This window comes from Taeniopygia guttata, chromosome 1, assembly GCF_048771995.1.
Source record: "Taeniopygia guttata chromosome 1, bTaeGut7.mat, whole genome shotgun sequence".
Taxonomy (NCBI): domain Eukaryota; kingdom Metazoa; phylum Chordata; class Aves; order Passeriformes; family Estrildidae; genus Taeniopygia; species Taeniopygia guttata.
This window is the reverse complement of record NC_133024.1, coordinates 5990501-6007632: the sequence shown is the minus strand read 5'-3', so window position 1 is coordinate 6007632 and position 17132 is coordinate 5990501. Positions and strand designations below refer to the sequence as shown.

Here is a 17132-nt window from a genome sequence, read left to right as displayed (position 1 = left end):
GATTAGAATGAGTTGAAGTCATTCTTGTTCCCATTCATTTGAAATTACAGTATCTTAACTGTTTTTTTCTCATAAATTCCACTTAACGTGATGCTTTATTGCCTTCTGCTATGAAAGAGGAAAATGCATTTTAATTTATATTTATATAATCTAGCCTGAAATTTTATTTTATTTTTATATAGTCTCCCAGGTCAGGCATTGTGATGCTTATATTTTGCTGTTCAGAATTCAGAACTCTTTTGGCCAGAATAATGTGACTAGTGCTGCAAGATTTGCAGTTCTAACGTATTATTTTCTCACTGACACTTTCACCAATCTCATCATAAGAAGGCCATATTGTTTGAATTTTTAAAACTCATTTCAGGGTCATTTTTCCTCAATTAGTTTCCAGGTATATGATACAGATAATAGCTGGACTTTGGACTCATTTAACTTTCACTGTAATCCCAAATCCTTTAGCTGATGGAGAACAGCAGTACCTTAATCCCACTTTATCCTTCAGGAGATTGACTTCTCTGGTTCCATTTCATGACAATAACAAAACATCAAAGGCAGAACAAACTCATATTGCTGTGGGCAATTACTTTTGAAAGAAATCAATCCCTGTCTTTTTCAGGGAGCAGGTGTCCTTTGGCATCACGTGCATGCCGTGTGGTTATGAAGAGAGCATTGAGTTTTGGCAGGCACAGACTTTAAAATATCGGGAGAAATAGCATTGGCTTGGTTGGCATCCTCAATTTTTTGGGATTTCTGAGATGTGCTCAGGCACATCATTCTTTAGTTCACATCCTCTGCTCTCAAGACTATCAAGTTCCTCCTTCCTTAAGAGCATCCAGCAACGTTTTTTCCTTGGCAGCAGGACCAAAACTTCTACAAACAGATCTACGCAGGACCTAGCCTAGTCTAAATGAAGTATATAAAAGTTAAAATTAGGTTTTTAGGATAATTCATGTACAAATTTAGAAAAACAGGATATCTCTGTAGAAATACAATTCTTTTCAATTCTCAAGGCTCGCAAAGCTTCAGTTTAAAATGATGGCAGTATATCTTTTTCCTGGGTTTTGTACATATTTTAAATTAGTTCTGGTTCAAATTTGAGCAACATTCAAAGAAAGCAAAAGTAAACACTCATCACATTTGTTGTACCTCATTAACCTACTCCTGAGATAATTTTGGTTTTGATATTTTCCTAATCTTTGTGGGTATACAGAGAGATTTTGTTCATTGCACAAATACTATTGAACCGATCTAAAACTGTTTTGCATGAAAGCTAGTGGAGAATCCATATTGCATGCAGTGAAAAACCCAGCAGCAATCAGAAAATGTCCATCATTATAAGGAATGACTATGGAGATACTCACTAGGAAGTGCAATTGTTTCAAAGACAAAAAAATTTGATTGGTTCTGGTTGTTTGTTTTTTGTTTGGTTGGTTTTAGTTGTTTGGGTTTTTGGTTTTTGTTTGGTTCACTTTTGGGGTTTGTTTTTGGGGTTTTTTTGGGTTTTTTTGTTTTTTTTGTTTGTGGTTTTTTGGTTTGGGTTTTTTTTTTTTTTTTTTTTTTTCCTTTAGTTGTCTTTTGTTTGATTAGGTTTGGGGTTTTTTTTGGTTGGTTGGTTGGTTGGTTTTTTTTTTAACTAGACAGTTTTCATGTATCAAACACACAAGATAAACATTTAATACTATAAGTCTCCTACTATCCAAATTTGGGACTCTTTCCTCTGATGCAAAATCAGGAGTGAAAAGAGTAGCTGTAAAAGGAATGTGTTTATGCACATGAGTTCCTAGGTCTGGGAAATAGCTCAGTACATGTCATTCCTTGTTGTCTGCACTTGAACAACCAACCCTTTTCCATTCCTCTGATTAGAAAACAAAAATTGTCCTTGCAAAGAGAGCTGTGATAGTTGGGACAAAGTTTTGAATTGCTGTAAAGAAGCATAGATGGGCAGGAAAAAAGCATCTTGTGGGCCTGGCATGACAGCAGCTTGCAACCTTCATGTTCTCTAGCTGCCCACGAAAAAATTAAAGGGAGCTGGATCATTCAGGATAAATGGCTAATATCCCACGTACTTCTGTATGGGACATAATGGGGAACTTCTTATGTACCTGGCCTTGGGGTTTCTCTTTGCTACTTAAAGGCAGCTGGCTAATTTGAGGAACCATCTATCTGTCTTTTGGCTGACTAAATATTCTGGGGAGATGAATTTGGACTCAAATCAATGAAAGATGTTATTTTGTATTGATGGCCTGGAGGTAACCTCAGAGATAAAGAGCCATCTCTGATCATCTCTTTTGATTTGGAAGTAATTTTAAAAATAAATTATGGATTTTTTTAGTTTTCATTTTTTCCTAATAAAATATTTAGACACTTAAATAATGGTTAATTAAAAAGGTAATGAAAACCAGAAAAGAAGCCTTTGAATTTCAGCTTTTAAGAATGTTTTTCCCTACAGACCAACAGCAATATTCAAGGACGATAGAGCTAATTACCATGAATATTATTACCAATGCTTTACCTGTGTGGAGATAAGCTAAATGAAATTGCCCTAAGTGGCAACATTTCACAGAGGTGAATGTTTGCACTCCAATACACACATCTCCTGAGAACCACATATTTTCCTATACATATGAAAGACATTAATATTAATGTATTTAATATAAATTTAATATAAATTCACATATTTTTCATATATATGCATTTCATATATTTCATATTTTTCATATAAATATGAAATACATATGGATATTTACTTTTGTATTCAAGTTGGTTGAGGCACAGGGACCTTAACTGTTGTAGCCACAATCACAATTAATTCACAATTGATGCAGAACTCATTGGCTTGTCTCAGGTTGCTCGTAACCAGAGGGAAAAAGAGCATCTTAGAGCAGTTCAACACCACCAAGCTCCCAAGAATATTCTACTAACCATGGGAGAAGTGCCAGCTAAGCATGGAGTTTTTTTCCTATCCTTCTATCCCTTTGCTATCCACAGGAAAGGACAAAAAATGTGGCTGGCCAGGAAGGCAGAATCACTCATACACAAAGGGATGCATCTCATCTCCAGGTATGTCCCTCTCTCTGTCACTTTTCATTTCTACATAAACCCAAAATAGTGGCCTATATTACTAGTTTATTTGTAGTGAAACGGATTTGACTTAGTGCTTCCCTTCCCTGAATTACCTCCTTAGTGACACATTTACCACATATTTTATGTTACTGTACAATTAAGTTCTTAGCATCTAAAAATAAAATATATAAATATCAGCTTTTGGCTTTATTCTCTAAAAAGTATTCTGTGCACCACACTCATCAACACATTGGTTGAGAAAATCTCAAATTAGAGAAATCTTAAATTAGTGAACCAACAGGTTATTCTGAAAATTTAAAATGGGAGAATTATCTTATTTAAACTTGGCTTCAGGGTGCAACAACAAGCTGTTGAAGCAAACTTCTACTCTTGTTTTTCTGGACTTTTGCTTAAATTGAAGAAAATTTAGAATAATCGACAAAATATATCAGTACTCTGGGAAAGAGTGCAACCAGAGCAGCTTATTGACTTCACAATAAGCTTATTGTTTACTATAGTTTTCAGGTGTCTCCTTTACTTAAGTTTGGTTTTCTTGGAATTTGGAACATTTTTATATTAACTCGTCAGTTGCTTCCTGGGGAAATTATGGTACTCATGTGTTAACAACAGAACTTTAAAAGGTGTCCAATTCAGATGTATTTTACCTATAAAATAGTACACAGTGCTATTTCAATGGCATTTTCCCCTTTGTATATTTATAGTGCATTGCATAAGTAAATAACCATGGAATTTGTTCTCTGTGAAAGGAAACTAACAACCCTGAATTAATTAAATTAAAAGACCAAGTCAAATAATTTGAATAATTACAGCAAAAATGGCAAAAATATTGATTGTTCATTCTTTTGTCAAGCTTGTCTTTTATGCTCAAGTCTTAATTTTGTACTTCTCAAGATACAATGGACAGCACAGTAATTTAAAATTATGTTTGTCATCTCTGTTAATAAAATGAACAATAAAAGAAAACTTCTACTGGCTAGTAACCTGACAAGCAGATAAACAAACATTTAAAAAGAAAGCTGTCAGACTCTTACATCATTCAAAGAAAGGTATTAAGAAGACAATGCATGAAGTATATAAGATTAAGTTCTATAAAGAGAACATAACGAGAAATAAAACCACATGTTAAAGGGGTGAAAACAGTCTCTGTGCATGTTGTAGACTTGGAGAAAATTCTTCTGAAACATAAATGGAGAAATGTTGTTTATAGAGGATGCCAGTTCTCATGCATCCCATTTGATGTGTGCTGGTGGGCCTCATTGAGTGAAGCCATTGCTTTTCAACAGTGCCTGCCTGACGGCTCTTTCATAGGACAGAATTACAGTGCAGTTGTATTACTCTTCTTTTATATTTCAATTCTAATGGATTTAAGAATATAGAGTATAAAATGACAGCATGCTAATAAATGTCTTTGCTTTATTCTTCAGTTTGTGTACTAAGCATAAGAAAAGAGATTAGGCTTCATGGTCTAATGTGGCTGTATAACTGAGATAACTTTTTTGATCAAGTATGTTTTTTCTACAGGTGTCTTGCACCCAGCAGGACATTCATGTTCTCATGCATCCGTGACAGCAACAGATAACGCCCACCATGGAGCTGCAGGAGCTAAGAAAAGAAAAATATTTCAAGAAATGCTTCTGCATCTTTCCTGTTCCTTAAACAGAAAATGACTCATTGAAATGCTCACCAACTTCCTCCATGCAGATAAAGATGAAGCTGAAGGCATGGACCCCAGAAGAGCTTGATGCTGAAGTGAGAGTAGGGCCACTCTGTTGTCAGAAATGAGTCAGAGCCACAGTTTTTACCTCAAAATGCTAAGTGTGTGTAAAACTCTTCAGGATGCAGATCTGTCTTTAAAAGACAAAATGCAAAATAGACAAATTCAAATGTAAACTGAACAAACCCCTGCCTTCTCAGATTCAAACGTTAACCTTGCAGCAAGGACTTAAGTTAAAAATGCTGCCGGGAAATTACTGGCAGTGTTTTTCCAGTGCCTCCAAAAGAGAACTTAAAACATAATTTTTGCCTCCTTAAAAGTCTTTCATGTAAAAACCTGGCTATTAAAGGAAAATGGGAGTTTTGACTTTGCTATCAGTAGGGTAGGATTTCAGTCCTTGCTTTTGTGTTATAAAATCAGATATTCTTTCCATACTTTAGGCTTCAAGTCAATCCCTGTCACAACTATTTTTTATGCATAGCATTTTCTATTCTGTTCAGAGATGTGTGCTCGAGTGAGGTTTGGGGTTTTTTTGCTGCTTTTCTTGAGAGAACACAAGCAATGGCAATGAAGATTCATTTCAGTATCTTTGAGCTTCCCTAAATCTGGAGTGTTTCCAAAATAGTTCAGTGGCTAATGTAAACTGGATCACTCCAGAGCTCTTCCAATTTTTTCCAGCTTACCAAAAATAACTCTCCCTGTTTTGAATGTAAATTCCAGAATGCAGAGTATAAAACAGAGATAAAAATTATATGCTGTTATTTGCTAGCTGTAGAGGAAGACAAACTGTAGGGGCAGTATAGTTCTGGGTATGGTATTTAAAAATGTTTTTGAGCCTGAGATGAAAAGTGAAGTGCATGGAAGTTCTGAGCAGGAGAAAAGCAATAGATCCATGAGAGCATACGGAAAAGAGAACATAGAAATAGGAGATTAATAGAGAGAAACTAAATCTGTTTTTCAGAAATGTCATAAGAAAAATCACCAACTTGAACTAGAGAGCAAGCAGTATGTTAAAACACAATTTAGGGAACATTGGATTATTTCCATAAATAATATTTTCAATTAAAACAGAGATAGTAGAAGCATTTAGACAGGACGCATTTAACATTTGTTTTCAAAAGGCTATAGTTGTAGATGAGTGAGAAAAAGTTTGCAACCTACTCATTCTCTTGCAAATGACAACAAATAAAACTATTCAGAATTGAGTCCCCTCTAAGTACACTGTTTTGTAATGAAGAGAATCCACATAGTCCTTGGCTGCTATCGCTCTACAATATGTATCATTTTCTCAGACTGCTTTTACTGTCCTTGCTACCTCACAAAATCACTGCTTTCCACTGCAGTAGGTTCAGTTCAAATGACAAAAAGTCTCTTTAACAATGTGATGCATCTGCTGTGAGTATTAAAATTCAGTTTAGTTCAGTAAGGTGCAATGCACAGACTTTTAGAAGTATACATTTTTCTACAAAAGAAAATTATATTATTTCAGTTTATTTAATGAGAAAATATTGAGCATTTCAACGGAAAATATTAACTAAAAAGAATGCAGAATATTGTGTTTGTGCTTCTTTAGTTTGTTTCAAAACGCTTATGATTGCAAAATAATAGAATATTCTATGTATTTTTTAGGTATTTTTATGATAATAGATGAAGAAATCCTATTCTGTGCACTGAAATACATTTGATTGTAGCACAAAGCATTTTGCTCTTGTTTTTGTGTTCAGCTTCTTTAATACAGGTGACAGCAACAGCATGTCACTAAATATAAACTAGCAGGGAAGAGGAGAGATGGGGTCTGATCCAAGGTGGGAGCCAGAAGCTGGGACAAACCAGGTGCCAGGAGGTCCCTGCCTTCATCCTCCAGCCCGTGACTGGTTATTGGTTACCCATGGCAACACTAGGAAACCAAGGTATAAATTTGATCAGCGACATCTCACTTGCAGCCTTTTCAAAACTTTTTTGACTTAACAAGATTCAAAAATATGGTAGATGATTTCTCCAACAGACTTGTCATGGAAAATATACTCTTCTTTCTTTCCAAGTGTTGTTACAAAGTTTGAAAGCGATGTCAAAAATACTAGGGTAGCAATATAGACTATTACAACTGGGATAATTCCATAGGCCCTGAGAAAATCTATTTTCATGCTCCCTTTATGACACAAAAAGCACATCAGACATGATGTAAGATAGATGCTTTATGATATGCAAGTAGGAGGGCTTCTGAATGTTTTGAGCAACTGCAATTGCAAAATTTGATAGAAGCACTAAGAACATTGAAAAAAACATAGTAATTTCACATATTTTAGCAGTCTGTGAACAGATGCATCACAGAGATTCACAATAGCTCACAGGTGGCTATTAACACCTCACTTGTCTCAAGAGGAACAATATATTTTTCTGTATTTTTTAGCAGATTTAAAAGTGCTGAAAAAACACACTTTACTGAAAATATGGTTAATTTTAGATGTTATAATGTGTAAATTTTCCAAATAGTTTTGTTATTCTTCATATGAACTTGTATACATGATACCACATCCAAAACTAGAATGATAGGAAGATGACATTTCTTTCTGGGGGGGGGGGGGTCTTTCCAATAGCATGCTATCCACTGAGGTATTAGAAATATAGATGTCAGAATGATGGACTCAAGCCAAGTGAAGATAAATAGATCCTTTTCAAATTGTGTGAATAGATAGCATTTAAGGAAGTTTATCTTACTTAAATCTAGATTGGTAAAACATTAAAACAAGAGGAACTTAAGTTGCCCAAGATCTTTGACAAAACAAGTAAATTCACGTTTTCACAATTAGGACTCTAAAATCTCTTTTAAAAGCATGGTTCACTAAAGTAGAAGCTGTTTTTTAAAAAAGACACCTAGAAAACATCATAGTGATGCCTTCTAATGGGCTGTCAAACCAGAAAGCTGTTCCAGCGATTCCTTGCATTTTAGGAATTAGTAATGAAGTAAGGAATGAGTATCTATTTGCCTAGTTAGAAAGAAACAAAGAATATAATTTCCTGATTTATAAATATTCCTGAGATGATGTGTAAAAAAAAGTGTCAGTAGAAGCCATATTTATTAAATCAAGTACTAAAAAGTGACAGCTTTCATGAAACAATTTTCATTGTTGTCCTGGGTTGACTGTATGATGCTTTTATCCCCAGTCATCTGTTCTGTTTATGCTGAATAATAAGTTTTGCACCTTTAAGACTTGTTCTGAGAGTGAAGTGGCAGGAGATGAAGGGCACAGTTTGTTTTCAGAAATGGCACTCACTCCTCCACATTCCTGCTCCTGGATTGTGTTGTCTGCGGATGGACAGATGGCAGGACAGAGCTCTCCTTTTCTTTTAGCTAGTTTTAGCTAGCTGAGGAGAAGAAGTTCCTTGGAATGTGATTTTTTTCCCTTTTCTTTGGACCTGCTCAAACCTGCTCTGGACTGAACACCAGAAGAGCAGCAGCAGCTCACACCTGTGGCCCAGCGGGGCTGGCCTGGGCTGTGGCATTTCCAACGCCGGAGGGACTGATGAGAGACTGAGTGACACAAGCCCAGGGAGGGGACTTTTTCTGAGTTTGTCTCTCTTTTGAAGCGGCAAGAAATTTTATTGTTTAATATTGTTTAGGTTTTCTTGTTTAATAAACAGTTTTTTCCACTTTTCTCCAAGGAGGTATTTTTCCCCGAACTGGTTGGGGGAGGGGCCGATTGAATCTGCTCCCTAGAGGAACCCCTTTGGTGGTTCTCTTCCAAATTTGCCTTGAACCAAGACAAATGTGAAAATGTAGTCAGATGATGTAGGATTTTACCTAAAATGAAAATTAACACACTGGTAAACAAGATATGAGGACTATCCTTACAAAACAAGAGAACATTATAGAAATGAATATTTCTAAAAATTACTTCTAAAAAAAGTGATTTTAATTATATATGATTATAAGTTCTTATTGTGATGTTGTCCTTAATTTTTTAAAAATAAACTTGTATATAAAATGGAAGAATGAAGTTAACTAGACAAGACCAATCAGCTTACTTTATTAAAATGTTTGATTGAGATAGGAATAAAATGTGTCTGTAAATTTGAGAAGGGAGAAGAAATCATGGTAGATACAAAAAACAAAAAGACAAGTAATTTCAAAGCTGAAAAAATCTCTAGACAGTTTTCAATTTGCTTGGAACAAAACAAAAATAAAACAACAACAAAAAACCATCAACAAGAACAATATTGAAAACATTGAGTCATTTTTCAGAAGTTAAAGTGAGACACATTTAAGTAGAAGAAGGAAATCAAACAAAAACTAACCAAGCAACCAAAAAAAAAAAAAAACAAAGAAGAAATCCAGAGGCTTGAAGACATAACCATGGGAAAAGTCTATATATGTTTGATATCCTGATATCCTCAGATCAAGACATAAAACTCTCCTAACAGCCTAGCACAACCTAGCACAAACTTCTTACAGTATGGATGAAACCCAACATACTGCAGATTGCAGAAAATGAGGGTAGGCTTTCATAATTGTATTGTCAGTCCTTAGTTCTGTATCAGAGCAATTGTCTCCTGAAGTCCTTGCCTTTGAAGTGTTTTAATTGTGCAGTGAAACCAACCTTGGTACTTCAGCCTCCAGAAAGCTCTTTTAATTACAGCACAAGTGAGCATTCCCAAATGAACTGCCAGATTCCCCAGAAGACCAGTGGAGTAATCCCTAGCAAAAAGAGTTTCAAAAATATCTCAGCATGTTAAAGCCACATATCTGTGCTGGTACAAAGTATTTGCTTTCCATATTTATGAAATTCTGATCTACTTGGCTGTTAGCTTGTGGTGTCTGCCAGAAATCCCAAGCAGAGAACACAGGGAACAAAATTAACACCACAGAATAGCAAGCCTCAGAAGAAATCCTAGTGGGCCAAGGTAGTTGTAGAAAGGCAATTTGTGGAAGAAAATTTGTTTTCCAGAAAGTAAATGGGAAATTGATTCTGTCAGTGGAAAAAGATCTAATTGTTTATTTCTTGATCCCTGTTTTGGGTAACCCTGGGTAGTCTGAGTAACGTTAGTCATACAGGCTCCATATAAAATAAGAGGTAAAGAAAAATGACTTGTTTTTCCTGCTGTGTACATGTTGTAATGTTCTTCTACCATTACTGTCAATACATTCTGGTTTTGAGCACGCACAGGTTTTCCACCACAGCCTTCTGAGACAGGATAACTAATAGTTTTCTTCAAAATAGAGACTACTAAACTGTAAGAGTTCAAAGGAAAAATGCTTAAAGATGTATCTAAAATCTAACTCTCTTTATAAGCCTTTCAAATATTTTGTATGTGGGCCATGTTCGTAATAGTCATCTCTATAAATTTAAATACTGCCGACGTGTGTAAAGTGACTCAAAGATCTGTGCAGGTATGTACATTTGAGTTTAGCTTTGTAGTGGAATAAGGATTAGATTTTCTTGTGAGAACTGTTACATTCATTTTTGATAGTAGCATTTGTAAAAACAAACTGAGCTTCCATTCTGCCTTCAGTCCTTTTGTTGCTGGCACCATCAGGAATCAGTAATTATGAAGAGGCACAAAACTGAAACAGAATAAGCAAACCAGATTTTTTTAAATGTTAGTTTTATCCAGCAGCACTGTTTGATAACTGAATCTTCACAGTTTTTTGTGATTCTTTTCCAATCTCATAGCACTCACTTTATCCTAATTGGTTGTACCTAAATCCTGGATAATCAGGAACAGTACGGTTATTTAGAAAGTTCTTATTTTTTTGCCCTAAGGAGCACAGCTTTCAAAAGGTGGTTAAAATCAACATTAGCAAGTACAGGGAAATCTAAAAGATGTGCATTTTAGTAATTTTGAAAGACATCTTTTGATCACCTACTGTAGTTATAAAATGTACTCATTCTGAGAGGCTTTTTTTCCAGGACTCAATCAAATCTTCTCTTGAAGTTCCTAGAGATTTTGTGTCTCATTCTTTGGTTAATGCATTTTTGGTAGAAAATGGAGATTAGTGAAGAAAGACAGTAGATATGTTTCAATCCAGACTAGTTCAGTAAGAAATGAATCTTCTCTGTGTCAGATACTAATTTTGATCTGATCAAATACCTGATCAAGTCTCTTACTTGATCATTTAAAATAAGAAACTGCATCAAATTCTCTCAGATCAGAGTGCGCACTATAGAGAATGTATCATTTTAAGTAGATGAAGAAAACATTAAGCAAGTAAAAAAATACCGCTATACAATGTAGCCTGTCAGTAACAGAAGCATGTCAGGAAATGCAGGAATTAATTTTAGCTGGATCAACTACTCATGCAGATTTAATTCTTTTAAAAACAAGAAACTTGTTAAAATAGGACTTTTACTCCACTATTAGGTGGAGAAAATGGAGCCCCAAGATCAGAGTGGGAGGGTGAACAGAAGGTTTTATACAGAAACTCATGAGTAGGGGTTTTTGAACAATAACCAATGAGGGTAGAACTGGAGAGGGGTCTAAGGCAGGACTAACAGATCATAAACCTATCAGGGGAAATAGGGGAGTGGAATAACACAAAGTAACAAATAGGGTGTTGAGTGTAGCTAAATGGGCATGGAACACTCTGGAAGAAGGGGAGAGGACTAGAAGGAGTGACAGGGAATGTTCTAGGGAAAGAGGCAGGGAAAGGGAGGATTGGCAACTTGGAGGGGAAGAGGTTAAGGAAGGGCTCTGGAAGATTGACAACTGGGGATGGGAGGAGATTAGGGAGGAGGGAAATGAACGAACATTGAAGAAGCATCAATTTAAGGCAAAAATGCAGCACAGCAAACATGTCTATAATAACTATCATTTTGAAACAGTGGAGAAAAGACTGAAGTGCATGTCTCATTAACTCAGTCTGCCTCAAATCTCAATGTGAAGACAATAGAGATGTTATCTTTCACAAATATATTAACTTGTTTCTTTAATTATTTAGCTCTTTTTTTATGCAAAAGGAGATGAGGGAAGGTGCACACAGAGAAACTGAAGTACAAGTATGGCATTCCAAACAAAATAATGTAACAATTAGTAGTATTCTGAGTGTACCATGATACTTAGAGTTACTATTGATTAAATAATCCAGCACAACCTGATCGTTAAAGTTGAGGATAACAAGCTCACTGTAAAACAGTATACAATTGAAAACACTATAATCTATCTCAAACAATTGTGATAGCATTTGCAGATGACTGACGTGGTCTGAAGACATGAACATGAAGAATTCATCAGTCCTTTGCTATTAGTAGTAGCAAAAATAGACAGTTAAATATTGATGGGCACAATTAAGCTCTATCTGTTCAAAATCTATCCCCTTAAGCAGCAGAGTTCCATCATCTTCAGATTCATTTTCTCTTACGTTGCTATGGTAAAATGTAGTTTCTTAATTTTTCAGTCATATATTTTCATTTGAGTGCCCTTCCTTTGCAGCCAAAAGTGACCTACTATGCTTTCTAGTGACCAGTTGTATCCATAATTGTTTATTTTGATTCCATAGCTGTGTACACATATTCTAGAAAACCTGCCTCTGAAGTACAAGCTGTTGGCTCTTTCGAATGCCAGACTTGCAGCGCATTGTCATCAACATGCCTTTAAAGCTTTTGCATATGCAACAGACTTTTGAAAACCAAACAATAAACCAAGGCAACTCAACCTGGTCATTCTAGACCAGTACCTTGGAGCAAAGCTAAATTAAATGAGTATCAGTAAGATGATAGAACAGGTAAACATATTTCAGTTAAAGTGTGGGGGATTTATTATTTTAAAGTTCTTTGTTGAGTCCCTTTAATACTTCTACTTGCTAAAAAATAAAAGTCGTTAATGTTCTATTATCTCTGCTGAGGACCAAGTTTTTTTGATTTCTTACTTTTCAAATCTAGCAGGTTAGTTTTGACAATTTGGATGTGCAGAAATGAAGATGAAACCCACATCAAGGTATGCATATAGTTTAGGATACAAGAGACAAAGACAATGGGCTAAGGAATATTTCTTATTTCCTCTCTCAAGTTTGTAGGAAACTCTACTACTGGATAACAGCAAAAGAAAGAAAATTTAAAATTTTTTGAGACATATTATTTCTGCATTGTGTTGCTGATATTGTTAACATTACAGTAAAATTAGAGTGAAACTCATCATAAAGAACTTTCATCTGGATGGAGTTAAAGCTCCATCCCCTTCCAGACTTGTGGAATTTACCTGAAGCAATCACTGAATAAGTTTCATAAACAAACCATCAGCTCCTAAGTTCTCAGTCTAAGATATATTTGCTGTCAGTATAGTTTAGTGTACAGTTCAGCCCTTCTTAAATTAAACAGCTGAAAGAAGTTAAGCATATGTGAGATTAACTCAGTTGCTCAGAGTGTAGTGTTAATCATGCCAAGGTTTGGGTTCAATCCACAAATGAGCCTTCCACTTTAGGTTTGGACTTGATGAGCCTTGTGGGTCCCATCCAACTCAGAGTATTCTGTGATCTTATTTTGGAGAGCCATTTATGCCCACTGACTCTAAAAGGAAAATAAATACAATAAGCAGTACACAGCTATGAAGGAAAGACTTACAATTATCATAAGTGTAATAGTAGTAGAGTTACAGAAAAGTTGACTGAGTGCTGTAGAGGTGATCTATCCAAACCTAGATTAGGTCACCAGTAGCTTTGTCTACTGAACCTTGACAGTATCCATGGATGGAGGTTCTTCACCTCTGCACAATCAGTTCCACTATTACAAATATTTTCTTTCGCCCAGTCTGAATTTACCAAGTCATAATATCTGACTCCTGTCCTTTGCCACTGCCATTTTGCTATGGGTTTCTTTTAGCTTTTGGGGTTTTTTTATTATAAAATTGTTCTAATCTTTCTGTACACAAGGTCATTCTTCCAAACATGTTACAAAATAAGTGATACAGAGCTGTGTCCCTTAAAGTTACCAACAAAGATCGACTTTGAAAAGTATTTGTCTTTTTCCAACAAAAAATATTTTGAAACAACAGACAATTTCTAAACCTGGGTAATTTGGTTACTAGATCCATACTGAGCCACATTTTTTGAAACTTAATAGGCCTGATCCTTGAAAGGCTGCATGGAGCAAGCATGACATTTGACAGGATCTTAATTCAGAAAATATTGTTCCTTGCTACTTATGAGAAAAATTCTACTTTCTGCTTTCTTGTAACTCTGTTATGCTTTTCCAGGGTGCAGTAATAATATACAGTAAATGTTTTAATATGGATGTGTATATCATAGAAATGTAACCAAGTTATCACATTTGTGTGGGTGTATGAAGGAAAATATTTGGAAAGCCATTAGTAAGTCGATTTTCAAGCCATGAATCTATCCCTTAGAGGTTTTTTAGTATATAAAGAATAAGTACTAATACAGAATACAGCTCTAGGTATTTTATCTTTTTCATTCTTTCTGGACCAGGCTTTCAGTCAAGTAGCATATATTTGTTAACTTTATGAAAAAACACTTCATTATGGTAGGGTTTTGTAGGCAGGTCTGTAGGATAATTTCATATACCTCTTTTTTCCTCAGGCTATATGAATTTCTGTTATTCAACATCCATATTTCAAACCTTTTTTGCAATATCACTGTAAGGTAAGAGGAAAAATATAAAAAATGTATATTTTTTTACATACCAGAGAAGACAAACAACAAAATATTAACTATGATTACATTTCTGATTTAAATAATGTAGGGGGAAAATGGGAAGTGATGTAAAACAAATCCCAAATAAGTAACTCATAAAAAGTCATGCTAATTCTGGTCTGGTTTTGTCCAGACAAATGACAGCAATGACCTCCAGTATCCTGGAGTCAGTAACTTACTGCTGTCAGTGGTTGTAAGTTGAAACCGGGGCTTGTCTAACTCATTTACTTTTAACTTTAGCTTGTAGTTAATGGTGAACTTCTTTTGTCCTAAAGTTTAAATAGATGCACAACAAAGTGTAAAACTTGAGGCTATAAAAAGTTTAACATCAAGAGAAATTATTAGATTAATTTAAAAAAATAACTGAAGCGCCATGGAAATAAACTTCTCAAATATTCACTAAGAACATTGTGCAAATGTATGGTCACTTGTATGCCCTTTATACATGTCTGTCATTAGTACAGATTGTGATGCAATTTATCTATATGAATTACAAAATCTTGGGTAACAGGTAATTGTCATTCTTTAGTAGTCAACACATTACAGAATTGTAGAATGGCCTGGTTGGAACGGACCATAAAGATCATTCAATTCCAACACTCCTGCCTTGGGCAGGGACACCTTCCACTAGACCATAGTGATCAAAGCTCCATCCAGCCTGCTCTTGAACATTTCCAGGGATGGGGCATCTGTGCTTTGATTGTGCTAAATTATAGCAATTGAAAAAGCTTATTAAATGTCTCTATCACCACCTAAAAACTTAAAAAAATATTTGGAAACCATAATTATCAGAGTATGTGTCATTAGCAGGCTATGTCAATCCTAATGCCATGGCATTCTATCCTATCATCACACAGAACTTGCCTGTGATACACTATATGATAATCCTTCTTTCCTTTTATTTTGCTTTTGTTTTACTCAGGAGAAGATAAGAAAGCCAGTATAGGCACTCCTGCTAGAAACTTTTAGTTTCTCCAGTTAAAAAAAAAGGAAAGAAAAGTGCTTTCTGATATTGTTTCACATGTGTAGGTATAAAGATATACTGGCATATTATTCAAAATGCCAATGAAGAGCAATAGACATAAATATTCCATTTGAAGGATGAAGTGTTCCAGCAGAGGTGGAGAGTGGGTAATATCTTGGCTATATCTATGCACCAGAATGGCCAAAACCCTCAAGCTAAAAGAGAAGAGGAAGAAGCATGTGCCAAATTGGCACATAATCATTCTCCATTTGAGCAAATGAGAAATAACATGCAAAATGTGTATCCGAGAATACCTTCCAGAACAGCTCTCTAGTTTCACTTCTGCTCCAGCTGCACAGCTGTGTCCATATCTTTTTGATGTAGAAACATAGGCATAAATGCAATATTTTCCCCATAAGTAAGAAATTTTGCTTCTGTCCAATAATTAGGGACCATAGGCTATAGTTGCATCTAGATTCAGTATTCACATTCCAATTTATATGAGCTTTTCTACATTACAGATGAACAAAGCACGTAGGAAAGCACGGTTCAAAAATTGTACAAAATGTCTGAGGATAGTATTCTCAGTGTCAATTCTTCAGTTTTTTTAGTCCTGCACAGTGGCAAGCAATGAATTTCCTTGGGTATTAGTTATTTCCCTTCTTATCTGAAGACATAGCAGTGAATTCAAATCTAAGTGTTTATGTTTTTTCTTGACCATTCTTAGGCATTAATTCCATCAGGAACTAGAGTCAAATAGTCGTGGAATTAAAGAGGCTTTATTCATGTAAATTTTCAAGGAGAGAACAGTCCAGATTCTCATCAATTCCTCCCCCAGACTGCTGGCACAATTTCCACATTAATATTTTCCTTTGTTATCTTCATCATATTCAAACTCAAAAACTACAGTTTAAAAGATCAAGCTTTTGCCATCCTATTCTTCAAAGTGTATATCTTTCCCTTTTCCTCTAAATAGACTTGAACTATGTCTTGTAAAAAATAAAGTGTTCAGAAATAATGCAACCATATGATCAGCAAATGCTCTATTACACATGGAACATAAATAGGAAACTCCAGCATTTAGTCAGTGGCTCGTTATGTGGTTGGGTTGTAAAATAGAAACAAAAATCTGTGTACCACAGGACATATCAGCACTTGAACAGCTAAAAGCCTGCAGATATATAGATTTGAATACTTCATTTCACATGAAAATCTCCATAAAAGTTACAGTGAGAATTGGTGATTTACTATTAGGAGTACAAGATATTTTAGAGTATAGTGTCATTGAACCATTAAAATTACATTCTGTGAGGGTAAGAGGGACAAGGTTGTCTCAAAGAAAGTGTACAGACTTTGGTCTGTCCAGGAGAAGGGCACCAGTTGTCTCCTGGAATTGTGATAGGAGAACAAAACAGCAGGAAAGCCACCCATGCCAGAGAAATTGCTGTTGATTCAGTTTCAAAGGCATGAAGGGGTCCAGACCAAGCAGATTAAGAGGAAGGCAGCTAACAAAGAGTTTTTCAAATGCCATGCTTCTTGTGCTTTATGGCAAGATAGGGAGCTCCACAGATTTTTTCCCCACAGGATATCTTAAAATATGGTGTATTTGTGTGTGTTGGAGCATTCATAAAACAAGAAAAATGTCCTTAAAGTCACACAATGAGCAAATAGAGTCAAGAAACTTATGCAAGAAACTTATCTGACATTTTTCTTAATTGAAGGAGGGG

The 17132-nt window shown here is 35.3% G+C and overlaps 1 long non-coding RNA gene across 1 annotated transcript; it reads left to right on the top strand.

The window, feature by feature from the left end:
- The first annotated feature begins 2763 nt into the window (after positions 1-2763).
- LOC140682043 (uncharacterized) lies at positions 2764-8491 on the top strand. Its single transcript, XR_012053288.1, has 2 exons — positions 2764-3060; positions 4606-8491. It is a non-coding gene; the product is annotated as an uncharacterized lncRNA (long non-coding RNA).
- The last annotated feature ends 8641 nt before the right edge of the window (positions 8492-17132 follow it).